The sequence below is a fragment of the Pristiophorus japonicus genome, chromosome 6 (assembly GCF_044704955.1).
Source record: "Pristiophorus japonicus isolate sPriJap1 chromosome 6, sPriJap1.hap1, whole genome shotgun sequence".
Lineage (NCBI taxonomy): Eukaryota > Metazoa > Chordata > Chondrichthyes > Pristiophoridae > Pristiophorus > Pristiophorus japonicus.
The window spans coordinates 244,281,507-244,297,837 of NC_091982.1; the positions used below are offsets into that span (position 1 = coordinate 244,281,507).

The window sequence follows — 16,331 nt, forward strand, 5'->3', positions numbered from 1 at the left end:
GCCTCGGTTTAACGTCTCATCGGAAAGACAGCACCTCCGACAGTGCAGCACTGCACTACACTGGAATGTCAGCCTAGATTTTTGTGCTCGAGTCTCTGGAGTGGGTCTTAAACCCACAACCTTCTGACTCAGAGGCGAGTGTGCTGCCCACTGAGCCACAGCCGACACTATTGGCAATTTAAATAGGCACTTGCCAGCAATAAGAGTCAGCAATAGAAAGGTGGCCGGCCACCCATGCTATAAATGAAAGAAATATAATAATTTGGGTGGGGGGGCAGAGATGCCTGATTTTTAGGGGTGACTGTGTATTAGCCTGAATACGGTAGGAGTGGGCAGTAACTCTCGCAATGTGTATCCATACGACACTAACATGGCGAAAGCTGTGCTGTTTGCAATTCTCCTCCCCAGTCTGAGCAAAGGGAATCTGTAACTGAGAGCACTTAATGACGAGCGAAGGAATAAAGGGGACTGCGAGCTAGGGGGAAAACAGACACAATCACAGAATCACAGTGCAAGGTAAGAAATTTAAAAAAAAATCCCTTTGGAAAACAACTGAGCTGTTGCAGACGGAGAGAGAGACTGGAATTTACATCCTTTTCCACGCTAGCACCTTTTTGCAATAAATTGCGCTTGGAGTGTGTGTGTGTGCAGTAAAAGTTCTGACTGTGGGATCAGACACCGGCATGACTGAATCTAACAGGAGGAGGGGGGAAATGGGGGGAATGAAAGTTTGGAAAGTTTTCACCGACTTTTTTTTCCAGGGAAAAAAACTTTTCTTTGCACCGATCCTGCTGCTCATGCGGGGGTGGGGGCTTGTCCTGTGTGTGTGTGTGGCTTTTTGCTTAGAGATTTTTGATTTATTTTCCCCACATAATGGTTTTGAATTTTTAAAAAATGTCCGCAGATACCAACAGCTTCTCCACTAAAGAGAAATTGCAGGCTGCAGCCCATGGTGACTGTGGAAAGGAATATTTCTTGGCAATGGACGAGAGTTTTTCCCTCCATCGTTTTAAATTGGTTTTTTTTTTGTATCTGTCTCTTTTCCTCCCCCTCTCTCGCGTTGTTTTTTTATGAAACATAATTGAAGGCAGTAATTTTTCCTCTGCCTCTTGCTGCTAAAGCCTACTCGACAGAAAAACTTGAGAGAGAGAGGGGGAAAAAGGAAATTATGGTCAGCAATGTCATGAGTGGCTCTTTTTTGCCACGTAATGTGGTTTTTGTAATTAAAAAAAAACATAATTTTTCTCCTCTCCTTCTCAACCGTTGATGCCGTTTGCTTGCTGACTATTTATAAAAAAGACTTTAAATGATTTGCAAAGGGAAAATGCTGAGAGTGTGTGTGTTCCACAGTTACTACATTCCCAGCATACCCTCGCATTCCAGCCAGACTCTCTCAATTCTTAAGGAGGGGTGTTGGGAAAAAAAAGGGACTAAAATGGGAGATCTGTGCAAATTTCAACTGGCAGAGGATCTGACTCATAGGTCGACTGGGTCAAAGTCGAAACGTTGTGTGATTTTTAATATAAATCATCACTATCTCTCTCTGTGTCTCTATGCAAACAATAATCATGACACATAAATTTAAGTAGGAAAATAAATCAGATTTTTTTTTGTATTGAGCTTATTCAGAGTGAGTCAGAGAGAGAGAGAGAGAGCGACGAGTGAATGTCCTGGGGGTGGTGGGGTAGGGGAGATTGCTTTAAGATGGGTAAAGGGGTGCTGGGGGGTTCAGACAATTGCAGACGGGAGGAGAAAGCTGGTGTGGGGAGAGCAGAACATTGAGCCTTTTCCCAGATAGCATCAGGTGTCGCTCCCAGCCCGAAACACTCACTAAAAACCATAGCCTTGAGCTCTGTTTTTTCAAAATTGGATCCATGGGGCATATTGGAGGAAGAGGCAGAGATTTATAATGTTTGCATTTCTGCTTCTTTGCAATCCTTTGGAATATATTATTTCCCCCCCAAAAAAAACGGGATCTGCATTTTTGTGAAGTTTTTAAAAGTTAATTTTTAATTTTTTCTGGACCTGTTCTTCTGCCTCTTCCCCCCCCCCCCCGCCCTCTCCCCCCAGTGGCTCAGCTCGTTCATTGTGTCTGTATTTCAATCTGTTTTATTCCTTGTAGTTTAAAAAAAACCCGACTGTATTTACAGAAAGTCTATCTTAATTAGCTTTCCATTTGATATATATGTGTGTGTGTACATAGATTGTCCAGTGCACCAGCTTGTATGCCTGCCAATTTCAAAGTCCGTTTCAGATGAGTTCGTTCATTGTGATCAACTTCAGATATTCCACGTCCCCAGTCCTAACCTGGCAATGTTTCGAAAAAAAAAATAATTCCAAGTAAAGTAATACATTGTGACAGGGTTTCCCAGGGCAGAAGAAGACTGGGGAGAAAACTGTACTGTGTGGGTTGCAGTTTTATTTAATATATATATATTTTTTAAATGTACTTGCACAAATATTTCTGTCTTGAGTCAGTGCCAGAGTTGTTGGAGTCAGTGATGATGGAATGTCATTGCTTGAGGTTTATCCAGAGGGGTTGGATTAATCCGAGAACAGGAGGGGGAGGGGAGGGGGAGATGGGAATTTGTAGCACTGATTTCTTTTTTAAACTCCAGAGGTGATTAACTCACAGGTGACAGGCACAATGGAGCTGGAATTCTCCTGGGGCCCCTCCAACAGAATTCCCACGGGAGTTGCGATGGGAGACTGGTGGAATTTCAGTTCCCCCCCCCTCGCCCCCAACTGTGTTTTGCCAAGAAGAATGTTCATGCCCGTCCACCGTTCTCTGGCTTCACACCCTCTCTTTTCAACCAGCTTTTGTGGTCCTTCCACACGACCCGGGCTGAAGATGTTGACTCCTTGCTGGGAGGGGTGGGTGGATGGGAGGGTTGATCACCCTCCAGTACCTCTGCCTCAGTGGCCACCCTTCTTTTCCTAAACTAGCTGTTCAACTGTAGGATGCCTCACAATTGGACCTAATTCTGCCCTGACCTGGTCTACACACTATTGCACTTCCCAGCAGGGGTCACTAGATCCCCAATCAAAGAAAATAAAGACTTGCATTTATATAGCGCCTTTCACGACCTCGGCATGTCCCAATGCGCTTTACATCCACTTCTGAAGTGTAGTCACTGAACGTGGCAGCCAATTTGCGTACAGCAAGGTCTCACAAACAGCAATGTGATAACGAGCAGAAAATCTGTTTCAGCAATTTTTGATTAGTATCGGGACACGGGGACAGCAGCGGGATAACTCCCCTGCTCATCAAAATAATGCCGTGGGATCTTTTCGGTCCACCTGAAAAGGCAGACTGAGTCTCTTTTAACATCTCCTTAAGGTGGCATTTCTGAGAGTGCAGGACTGGGAGTGTCAGCATAGATTATGTGCTCAAGTCTCTGGAGTGGGACTGCAACCCACAAGCTACACTGTCCCATCACACACTCCCAGGGCAGGTACAGCACGGGTTAGATACAGAGTAAACCTCCCTCTATACTGTCCCATCACACTCCCAGGGCAGGTACAGCACAGGTTAGATACAGAGTAAAGCTCCCTCTACATTGTGCCATCAAACACTCCCAGGGCAGGTATAGAATAATTTCAATTTTTTGATAGAGAAGAGAGGATTTGATCCTATGAATTGAGGGTGATTGTACATCGGGTTCCCACAAGTACAAGAGCAATGCTTAACCCAGTCTGGCTTTCCAGATTCTAGAAACTAGTGTTTGTTGAATGGACAGGCCATGGTGACCAGCCCCATTCCAACAGGTTCTTAGTTTATGCTTGAAAACGATGCGGGGTGAGTTCTCTGCTCCACTGTTTGGGTAGTAACAGTGTGCATCATCTGCAAGATGCACTGCAGCAACTCGTCGAGGCTTCTTCGACAGCACCTTCCAAACCCACAACCTCCACCACCTAGAAGGACAAGGGCAGCAGGCGCATGGGAACACCACCAGCTCCACGTTCCCCTCCAAGTCACACACCATCCTGACTTGGAAATATATCAGCCATCAAAATCCTGGAACTCCCTAACAGCACTGTGGGAGCACCTTCCCCACACGGACTGCAGCGGTTCAAGGAGGCGGCTCATCACCACCTTCTCGAGGGCAATTGGGGATGGGCAATAGATGCCAGCGACGCCCACATCCCATGAATGAATTTTTAAAAAAAACGTGGCGGAGCAGAATTCCCATCTGATTTTGGAATGAGAAGCGGTGGGGTATACAATGGGCGTGAGAATGGTTTCACCAGGTTAGCGCGCAGGCTATCGGGATGAGTGTTCCTCACGTGCATCAGCGGTAACGCTCCTGCAAGAGACTGGGTGTACGTGTTGGCAGTTAATGAATTGATAGAAGTATGACGAAAGAATCGGTGTGGGAAATAAAGAAACATAGAAAATAGGTGCAGGAGTAGGCCATTCAGCCCATCGAGCCTGCACCACCATTCAATATGATCATGGCTGATCATGCAACTTCAGTACCCCATTCCTGCTTTCTCTCCATACCCTTTGATCCCGTTAGCCGTAAGGGCCACATCTAGGGTACTGTAAGAATGTCTTTTGATTTACCTTTGGGAAGATGTATGAATAGTCTTTTCCACACCTGGTGGTTAACAATTGGATGGAATATAGCAGAGCATCTATTTTTACTCAAAGTGTAAATTTTTACGACAAATACCAAGAAATAATATAAAACATACAAACCAAATTTGCTTCTTGCCTTCGGTCCCACGTCGCTTTACAGCAACCCTTGAGCCTACCAAATTATTAAATACACATAATAAATCTGTACTTTTACTCGGAACCTTCTGCCAAACTTCATAATAGTATGGTCCTTGCAACTTGTATTAATTAACAATGGTTGTTTGTTGAGTTCTGAGTGTCTTTGGTTTACAATCCATTTCTGCAACCATTTAGAATGCATTACAAAGTATTGGGTTGTTTCTGCTGAAGTATTTTTTCGGTTTCATCAGCTGTGTGTGTGTTTGGCTTTCTTCTACAGCTGTTGCATGTATTTCCTACATTACAACAGTGACTATACTTAAAAAAAAAAAAGTACTTCATTGGTTGTAAAGCGCTTTGAGATTTCCGGTGGTCGTGAAAGGCGCTATATAAATCTAAGTCTTCCTTTCTTTAAGGGAGATCAGTTAGTTCACTAAGTTGCACTGTTTCAACCGTGCCTCAGTGGGCAGCACTCTCTCGCCCTGAATCAGAAGGTCATGGGTTCAGGTTGCACGCCAGAGTCTTGAGCACAAAAATCCAGGCTGACTCTTCCAGTGCAGTGCTGATGGGGCGCTGCACTGTCAGAGTTGCTGTCTTTCGGATGAGATGTTAAACCGAGGCCCCGCTGCCCTCTCGGGTAGATATAAAAGATCCCTCGGCTGCTATTGTCGAGTGCTTCCCGGGCGAGAAAAAAAAATACAACCAAATTGCTATCTGTGTGGCTCAGCGGGCTGAAGCACTACATAGCAGGTATGCCTCAGACTCCATCTGTCCCAATTTAGCTACCCTCAACCGGAGGAGCTGGAGAGACGCCAGTGTCAGCTGTGGCTCAGTGGGTAGCACTCTTTGTCCTCTCAGTCAGAAGGTGGTTGTTTCAAGTCCCAGTCCAGAGAAAAAGAAAGAATGCAAGAAAATCCACTCCAGGGACTTGAGCACAAAAATCCAGGCTGACACTCCAGTGCTGAGGGAGCGCCGCACTGTCGGGGGTGCCATCTTTTGGACGGGACATTAAACGGAGGCCCTGTCTGCTTTCCGGTGGAATGTAAAAGATCCCACAGCCAATATTTTGAAAAAGTGCAGAGGAGTTCTCCCTAGTGTCCCAGCCAATATTTATCTTTCTAAATCAGTTTATCTGGTCGTTATCACATTGCTGTTTGTGGGAGCTTGCTGTGCGCAAATTGGCTGCCACCTTTCCTACAATACAACAGTGACTACACTTTTAAAAAAGTACTTCATTGGCTGTGACGTGCCTTGGGATGTCAGGTAGTTGCGAAAGCACTAGAGAGATGCACATTTTTCTTTCTTTACTGTTTTTATTTGCTTTCAAAGTCATCTCGGAGAAAGCTGCAATTGATGTTTTACTTTGTTCTTGTTTTGATGTTTTACACCTTCAAAAGAATCAAATTGAATTTCGCTGCTTTAATGACAGCTTCCCCTGACACCTATATTTCTCAATAGTATTTTTTGGTGCACCAAGCGTGGAGGCTTACAGACAGCAAGTCCTGGCATGCTCTGTGAATGGCTTGTTTCGTGGCCATTTGTAAGAAATTGCGCATGGCCAAGGATGTCAAGAGCTGCTGGGATGGGGGTCTTTGGGTGAGGAATCTGGGGATCTCACTTGGGTTTGAGGCTTAATGTCATAAGAAATAGGAGAAGGCCCTACGGTCCGTCAAGCCTGCTCTCCATCATCGACCTCAACTCCACTTTCCCACCCAATCCCCATATCCCTTGATTCCCCTAGACTCCAAAAATCTGTCTATCTTGGCCTTGAATATATTCAATGACCCAGCATCCACAGCCCTCTGGGGTAGAGAATTCCAAAGATTCACCACCAGCTGAGTGAAGAAATTCCTCCTCATCTCAGTCTTAAATGGACGACCCCTTATCCTGAGCCTGTGACTCCTAGTTCTAGACACTCAAGCCAGGAGAAACATCCTCTCAGCATCTACCCAGTCAATCTCCTTCAGAATCTTGTATGTTTCAATGAGATCACCTCTCATTCTTCTAAACTCCTGAGTATATAGGCCCATTCTACTCCATCTCTCATCCCAGGAATCAATCTAGTGAACCTCCGTTGTACCGCCTCCAAGGCAAGTATATCCTTCCTTAGATAAGGAGATCAAAACTGTGCACATTACTCCCAGTTTGGTCTCCCCAACGCCCTGTACAATTGTAGCAAGACTTCCTTACTCTTATACTCCAACCCCATTGCAATAAAGGCCAAGTCATTTGCCTTCCTTATTGCTTGCTGTACCTGCAGGCTAGCTTTCTGTGTTTCTTGCATAAGGACACCCGACTCTCTCTGAACACCAACATCTAAAAGTTTCTCACCATTTAAAAAATATTCAGCTTTTCTATTCTTCCTATAGTTGCAGGCGACCTCAATAAAACCTTTAGTAGGCATTCCAAAACCAGTAATTGGAATAGGATATTTAATTTTAATCATTTCCTTGTAAATGTTGTAATTTCTATTATGTTCCAAGTCTTATTTCGAGCAGCATGTCCTTGGATTGGTAAAGAACCCCATGGAGTCTGTGAAAAGGATTAAAAAAATATATTTTGACTTATTTTTCTTTGTAATTGTGTTTGTGCCAGCTCTTTTAGAGGAATCGCAAACTAATCCCACTGCGCCGCTCTCCCACTAACCATGTATCAATCCCAAACTAATCCCACTGTCCCTCTCTCTCCCCATAGCCCTGTATCAATCCCAAACTAATCCCACTGCCCCGCTCTCTCCCTACAGCCCTGTAACAATCCCAAACTAATCCCATTGGCCTGCTCTCTCACTAATCATGTATCGATCCCAAACTAATCCCACTGTCCCGCTCTCTCCCACTAACCCTGTGTCAATCCCAAACTAATCCCACTGTCCCGCTCTCTCCCCACAGCCCTGTATCAATCCCAAACTAATCCCACTGCCCCAATCTCCCACATAGCTCTGCGTCAAATACTAATTCAGTTTCCCCTGACAGATGCAATGGTTTCTCTCTCAACCACTCCCTGTGGCAAAGCATTCCGCGACCCAATAACTTTGTGTAGAGCAATTTCTCCCCACCCATCCCCCTCATTCTTTTAGTGATGGTTTCAAGTTGAAGGACCTTATCTCCAACCAGATGAAAGTCTTTTCCTACTCATTCTTATCAAAACTCTTCATAATTAAAAAAAACCCTCTATTATCTCTCCTCTGTGCCTTCTCTGCTCCAGAATAGTCTCCGTATCTCCAGTCTCCCCTTGTGACCATAGATTCCCATCCCTGGTGAATCCACACTGTCCACTGTCTGTGGCTTTAATGTGCATTCTATAATCGGGACTCCCAAAAATGGACACAGTGCTCGTAACTGCCTCGCCAAATCATTATCATTACTTCCTTCGTCTTATACTCTGTGTTCTTATTTATAAAACACAAATCAGTGTTTGCTTTTTTACAACAACAGAAACTTGTATTTATATAGCGCCTTTAACGTAGTGAAACCTTCCAAGGCTCTTCACAGGAGTATTATGAGATTAAAAAGTTGACACCCAGCTGCATAAGTAGGACAAGAGGTAGGTTTTAAGGAGGAAAGGGAGGGAGAGAGGCGGAGAGGTTTAGGGAGGGAGTTCCAGAGCTGCTTGAGACCCAAGCAGCTGAAGGCACTGTCACCAATGGTGGAGTAATTAGAATTGGGGATGCTCAAGAGGGCAGAATTAGAGGAGTGCAGACATCTGGGGGGTGGGGGAAGGGGGGCTGGAAGAGATTACAGAGATAGGGAGGGGCATGGGCCATGGGCCATGGAGAGATTTGTAAACAAGGATGAGAATTTTGACAAAAGCAAAACACTGCGGATGCTGGAATCCAAAATAAAAACAGAAAATGCTGGAAATCTCAGCAGATCAGGCAGCGTCTGTGGAGAGAAACAACGTTACATTTTCAGAAATCGAGACGTTGCTTAACCTTTTATGGCTTCATCTACCTACATTGGCACTTTCAGGGAATGATCTATTTGCACCCCTGGGTTCCCTGTTCATTCCTCTCCTCCACCCCCAAATATATTCCCTCACCCGTGTCCACGTTAAATTATATCTTGCCCATTCTGCTAACTTCTCACCAATATTCCCTTTTTTGGGGAGTGGGGTGGGCACGGCCCCTTTAACTGGTTCAGTGGCTCATTCACAATTCCCCACTCGCACGGTCTTTCTGTTTAAAAGCCAGCGAGCCAGCTGTGTGGGAGGTCCACAGCGGCCGCACAGCTTAAAGGGAACATCGCTTGTTGTTAACTTGTCATTAACCTGTGGTTTTTCACCGTCCTCTGTGCTGTTTGCCAAACCTTCTGCTTTCGTGTCGTCGGCCAGTTTTGGAATTGCACTCCGTGTGCCCCGAGTCCCCATAATCTACGCCTACCAGAAGTGAAAGTAGTCCCAGCACTGACCCCGGGGTACAATTCTTCCATCGCTGCTCCAATCCGAGCCACATCTGCACACCCTGTCTGCTGAGCAACTGTCCATCCCATCCATTGTCTCTCGTACCACACCTGAATTATTCTACCCATCCTCTCGCACCACACCATTATCGAATACCTTCTGAAAATCCATATACTCTCCATCCGCTGCATTCCGCCGTCTCTCCCTTTATTCAAGCATTCTGTTAGATTTGTCAGACATGACTTTCCTTCAAAAGTCCCCAATTTGCATTGGACAAACTGCTCTTTTGTTCTCCAGTTTCTCTCTTCTTGGAAAAAATGTGTTCGAGAACATTTGGTGCATGCTTCCATTGACTCTGGAAAACCTGCTATTGCCGATTCAGATCCAAATTTCACTCCATCAGACTATCTAGGCTTCTCTTTTTTTTGTTATAAGTCAGCACCTTATCCATTCTCGGTTTCTGCTCTGCATTTAATGGCTTTCAACAACTGCAGAGTTGTTGCAGCTATAGATTTGCTGTTTATTTAGCAGGATAAGGATTACTCCTGTGTAAGTGTGCAGAGTCGCTGTTTATTCAGCAGGGTAAGGATTACTCCTGTGTAAGTGTGCAGAGTCGCTGTTTATTCAGCAGAGTAAGAGTTGTGTAACTATGGAATCGCTGCTTATTCAGGGTAAGGGTTACTCACTGTGTAACTATTGGAGTCACCTAATATTCAGCGGTGTAAGGGTTAAGGCCACGATGCCTCAGATTTTTAAACTTTTGATGATAAGAAAAGGTTGACTGTCAGTCTGCGGGACAGTCAGGCATGCACGGCCAAAATAGCTGGCTGGAGGGACGTGGACCTGCCACGTGATGGAGCTGGTAATTCACTGCCCCAACACCTTCCCTTGGGCAATGACAGGAAGCGCCTGGGATCCCTGATTCCTGGCCATTGTAGTGTGGTGGGGAGGGAGAGAAAACGGGGGAAGGGCCTGCGATCACAGAATGCAGTGGTAGCCTTACAGAAGGGTCAGACTGTTAGCCAAACCAATTACAGCTGTAGTAACTGTTAATTAAATCGGATGATGGTTTCCCGTCTACATTTTTCACAGTTCACTTGCAATTTGCACCATAATCGTCCTTTTCATTATTCATTCTCAGGATGTGGGCGTCGCTGGCAAGGCCGGCATTTATTGCCCATCCCTAGTTGCCCCGAGAAACTGGTGGTGAGGCGCCGCCTTCTGCAGTTTGATCCAACTGAGGGTCTTGCTGGGCCACTTCAACAACAACTAAAACAACAACAACAGCTTTTATTTATATAGCCCCTTTAACGTAGTAAAATGCCCCAAGGCTCTTCTCCGTAGTGTTATAAGATAAAAACAGATAAATTTGACACCGAGCCACACAAGAAAAAATTAGGACAGGCGACCAAAAGCTTGGTCAAAGAGGTAGGTTATAAGAAGCATCTTGAAGGAGGAGAGAGAGGCGGAGAGGTTTAGGGAGGAGTTCCAGAGCTTAGGGCCCAGGAAGCTGAAGGCACGGCCACCAATGGTTGAGCGATTATAATGAGGGATGTTCAGAGCGCAGTTAAAACTCAACCATGTTGGTGTGGGACTGGAGCAATATTCCCTGTAATCATTTATTATGTGGAACACTGCCCAGGTATGTCCTAGAACATATAAGAATTAGGAACGGGAGTAGGCTATTTGGCCCCTCGAGCCAGCTCCGCCATTCAATAAGATCATGGCCGATCTTCTACCTCAACTCCACTTTCCCGTCTGATCCCCATATCCCTTGATTCCCTTAATATCCAAAAATCTATCGATCTGTCTTGAATATACTCAAAGACTGAGCATCCACGGCCCTCTGGGGCAGAGAATTCAAAAGATTCACAACTCTCTGAATGAAGAAATTTCTCCTCATCTCAGTCCTAAATGGCCGACCCCTTATCCTGAGACTGTGACCCCTGGTTCTAGACTCTCCAGCCCGGGAAACATCCTCTCAGCATCTACCTTAACAAGCCCTGTGTGATTCTTATACGTTTCAATGAGATCACCGCTAATTCTTCTGAACACCTGGAAACATAGGCCCATTCTACGCAATCACTCCTCATAGGACAATTATAGTTTGATTAAATATTGCCACATCGCTCAGAAATGCTTCACATGGAATGAGTTGCATTGTGCAGTGCAATATCTTGGGTAACTGTAACAGCCAATTTGCACTCAGCAAGATCCCACAAAACTGGATTGAGATAAATGACGTATTAATCTAATATTCGGTGGTTTTAGTTGAGGGGTAAATAGGCCAGGACACCGGGAGAACTCCTCTGCTGCTCTTTGAAATAGCGCTGCGGGATCTTCTACAGCCATTTGCGAGGGCATGCGGGTAACCTCCTACAATACAGCACTCCCGCTGGAACAACACAAAGCTTCACCCGAGATCGTCGAATCATACAGCACAGAAGGAGGCCATTCACCCTAACCCTAACCTTAACCTTGTGCTGGTTCTTTGAAAGAGCAATCCAATTAGTCCCACTCCCCCCTGCTCTTTCTGCAAAGCTCTGCAAAACTTCCCTCAAGTATATGTCCCAATTCCTAGAAGCCTACATTGGGGCTTAAACCCACAACCTTTGCACCGTGAGTAGAGATTCTGATTGTTGATGGTGCTCTTGGCATTACAATCTGTTTAATTTAGATAGCCAGCTTGTAAGTCTTGGTATTTGCAAGAATGGTTCCAGGGATGAGGGACTTCAGTTACATGGATGGACCGGAAAAGGTGGGGTTGTTCTCCTGTGAGCAGAGATGGTTGAGAGGAGATTTGATAGGTGTTCAAAATCATGAGGGGTCTGGATCGAGTAGATAGAGGGAAACTGTTCCCATTGGTGGAATGGTCGAGAACCAGAGGACCCAGATTTAAGGTGATTGGCAGGAGAACCGGAGGCGACATGAGGAAAAGCCTTTTTACACAGCAAGTGGTTTGGATCTGGAATGCACTGCCTGAAAGAAAGAAAGTCTTGCATTTCTATCGCGCCTTTCATGACCACCGGGCGTCTCAAAGCCCTTCACAGCCAATGAAGTACTTTTGGAGTGTAGTCACTGTTGTAATGTGGGAAACGCGGCAGCCAACTTGCGCACAGCAATGTGATAATGACCAGATAAACAGTATTTGTTATGTAGATTTAGGGATAAATATTGGCCAGGACACCATGGCTAACTCCTCTGCTCTTCAATAAAATGCCATGGGATCTTTAACATACACCTGAGAGAGCAGACGGGGCCTCAGTTTAATGTCTCATCCGGAAGACTGCACCTCCCACAGTGCAGCACTCCCTCAGCACTGCACTGGAGGGCCAGCCTGGATTTATGTGCTCAAGTCCCTAGAGTGGCACTTGAACCCACGACCTTTTGACACCGAGGCAAGTGTGCTACCCACTGAGCCACGGGAGGTGGAGGCAGATTTAATCATGCCTTTCAAAAGGGAATTGGATAAGTACCTGAAGGAAAAAAATTTGCAGGGCCATAGGGAAAGGGCGGGGGAGTGGGACTAGCTGAGGTGCTCTTGAGAGAGCCGGCACGGGCTCGATGGACTGAATGGCCTCCTTCTGTGCTGTAACCATTCTATAATTCTATGCAAATGTGCGACAAGATCTGAGGCCTCGTATCTAGACCCTCCCTCCTCAGCAGATGTAACTGGACCAGCCCTGGCACCTTCCTGCTCCGACAGTTCATCTGTTCGTGGGGCAGCTTGCTGAACCATTAGCCAGGAGTCTGCCGCTGTTGAGTGTGGAGAATTTGCGCAGCAGAGGAGCAGATCCTAGAACTTCCTGGTGAAGATAAGTTAGTTGATTTTGGATCAATTATATTTTTGAAATTCTGTTAACCGAGCACTGCTCGCCAGCTCAAATCCCTCCAAAGGTGGACGCTCCCATGGGCTCCGTCATGCTGGTCGGAGCTAGAGGGAAGAGCGATCGATCGGTCGGCATTTGCAGAGATTGGATGGAGGTTATTACTGTGCCAATTGAGCGCAGTGTGTTTTTTTTTAATTCATTTGTTCTGGGATGTGGCCATCGCTGGCAAGGCTGGCATTTATTGCCCATCCCTAATTGCCCTCGAAGGTGGTGGTGAGCCATCGCCTTGAACCGCTGCAGTCCGTATGATGGAGGTGCTCCCACAGTGCTGTTGGGGAGGGAGTTCCAGTATTTTGACCCAGCGACGATGAAGGAATGGTCAATATATTTCCAAGTCAGGACGGTGTGTGTAACTTGGAAGGGAACTTGGAGGTGGTGGTGTTCCCATGCGTCTGCTGCCCTTGTCCTTCTAGGTGGTGGAGGTATTGGGTTTGGGAGGTGCTGCCGAAGAAGCCTTGGCGAATTGCTGCAGTGCATCTTGTGGATGGTACGCACTGCAGCCACGGTGGTGGAGGGAGAGAATGTTTAAGCTGGTGGATGGGTTGCCAATCAAGTGAGCTGCTTTGTCCTGGATGATGTCGAGCTTCTCGAGTGTTGTTGGAGCTGAGCTTATCCAGGCAAGTGGAGAATATTCCATCACACTCCTGACTTGTGCAAGGACCGAACAACAGATTCACTGATCATGGGAACAGGAGGAGGCCATTCAGCCCCTCGAGCCTGTTCTGCCATTCAGTGAGACCATGATTGATCTGTATCTCAATTCCAACCACCAGTCTTGGTTCCAAATCCCTAAATATGCTTGGCTAGGAATAAAAATTATCAACGCATCTGTATGATTATTTCCCCCTCTCCAATTCTAAAGTGCTGTCATTTGCTGAGGTAAAGTTGCTGGGGGTATGGGTTCCCCAGGCAGGAGACTCACCAGCGGAATGACCCTCTCCCCGAGATACGGGTCCCATCGCCACTACCGCTCACTGGGATATGGTTCCCAGGCTGCGGACTCAACATTCTTTAGGCGTGAAGCTAAACAATTAGCAGCAGGCTATTTTCTGGGGATATCACAACCAGCACACACTCGCTCAGTGTCACGTTGGATCACGCAATTACCCCACTCGCACTGGGGGTACAGTACTGTGGGTACAGGTCTGTCACTGTATAACACTGGGGTACAGTACTGTGGGAACAGGTCTGTCACTATAACATTGGGGTACAGTACTGTGGGTACAGTACTGTGGGTACAGATCTGTCACTGTATAACACTGGGGTACAGTACTGGTGGGTACAGGTCTGTCACTATAACATTGGGGTACAGTACTGGTGGGTACAGGTCTGTCACTGTATAACACTGGGTACAGTACTGGTGGGTACAGGTCTGTCACTGTATAACATTGGGGTACAGTACTGGTGGGTACAGGTCTGTCACTATAACATTGGGGTACAGTACTGGTGGGTACAGGTCTGTCACTGTATAACACTGGGTACAGTACTGGTGGGTACAGGTCTGTCACTATAACATTGGGGTACAGTACTGGTGGGTACAGGTCTGTCACTGTATAACACTGGGGTACAGTACTGTGGGTACAGGTCTGTCACTGTATAACATTGGGGTACAGTACTGTGGGTACAGGTCTGTCACTGTATAACACTGGGGTACAGTACTGTGGGTACAGGTCTGTCACTGTAACATTGGGGTACAGTACTGTGGGTACAGGTCTGTCACTGTATAACATTGGGGTACAGTACTGGTGGGTACAGGTCTGTCACTGTATAACACTGGGGTACAGTACTGGTGGGTACAGGTCTGTCACTATAACATTGGGGTACAGTACTGGTGGGTACAGGTCTGTCACTGTATAACACTGGGTACAGTACTGGTGGGTACAGGTCTGTCACTGTATAACATTGGGGTACAGTACTGGTGGGTACAGGTCTGTCACTATAACATTGGGGTACAGTACTGGTGGGTACAGGTCTGTCACTGTATAACACTGGGTACAGTACTGGTGGGTACAGGTCTGTCACTATAACATTGGGGTACAGTACTGGTGGGTACAGGTCTGTCACTGTATAACACTGGGGTACAGTACTGTGGGTACAGGTCTGTCACTGTATAACATTGGGGTACAGTACTGTGGGTACAGGTCTGTCACTGTATAACACTGGGGTACAGTACTGTGGGTACAGGTCTGTCACTGTAACATTGGGGTACAGTACTGTGGGTACAGGTCTGTCACTGTATAACATTGGGGTACAGTACTGGTGGGTACAGGTCTGTCACTGTATAACACTGGGGTACAGTACTGTGGGTACAGGTCTGTCACTGTATAACATTGGGGTACAGTACTGGTGGGTACAGGTCTGTCACTGTATAACACTGGGGTACAGTACTGTGGGTACAGGTCTGTCACTGTATAACATTGGGGTACAGTACTGGTGGGTACGGGTCTGTCACTGTATAACATTGGGGTACAGTACTGGTGGGTACAGGTCTGTCACTGTAAAACACTGGGTACTGCCAAAACCCTGTATCACACTCGCGCATGGTGGAATAGCGACTCAGAGGAGGCGGGTGCTAGCCTGTGTAACAATCGTTTCCGCTCTCTCAAAAGAATAGAATATATCTTGCCCCATGCCCCAGACCTTTCACCCCGTCTTTATTCGCACCCTTATCCCCATCTCTGTGCCCCCCGCCCCCCCCTCAATAAACACGAGGGGAAATTCAGACATGGACACAGTGCTTCATACATCGGAGCTTCGGCCGATTAGAAGGTTTACAGTCGAGCTGCTTGTATTATTCATTGCTGTGAGCTGCCTGTGCCAGGGATTGGGATGGTCAGAGCCGCTCTCATTACACAGCCTGCCTCTCCACACAAAGCGCACTCTGTGTACTCTCGGCTCGCTGTTGCCGGGCCGATAGAATCCACTTCAAAGACACGGACTTGGTTGCTTTTCCTCCTGCTTCGAGCCAAGCTCCCTCCCTGGCGAGCCGTCGACCGTTCCAGGGAGAGATTGGGAAAGAACGTGCATTTAGATAGCGCCTCTCGCCACCCCAGGCCATCCCAAGGCGTTTCACGGTCAAAGTAGACTTTTTTGTGAAGCAGCCAATTTGCGCACAGCAAGCTCCCACAAACAGCAATGCGATAACCACCAGATGGTCTGCTCTTGTGTTTTTTTTTAAAAGAGGTGTTAGTTGAGGGTTAAATGTTGTGCCCCAGGACACCAGGGGGAAACTCCCCTGCTCTTCCAAATAGTGGCTGTGGGATATTTTCCATCCAGCTGAGGGGGGCGAAAGACGGCACTCTGGGCAGTGCAGCGCCCGCTCA

General features: G+C 46.6%; 1 protein-coding gene across 1 annotated transcript in view; it reads left to right on the forward strand.

The window, feature by feature from the left end:
* Positions 1 to 379: 379 nt before the first annotated feature.
* fndc3ba (fibronectin type III domain containing 3Ba) overlaps positions 380 to 16,331 on the forward strand; it is a 411,236-nt gene continuing 395,284 nt past the window's right edge. Inside the window, exon 1 of the mRNA XM_070882439.1 lies at positions 380 to 516. The gene's annotated coding sequence lies outside the window, so the exon portion shown is untranslated. The remainder of the gene's footprint in view (positions 517 to 16,331) is intronic.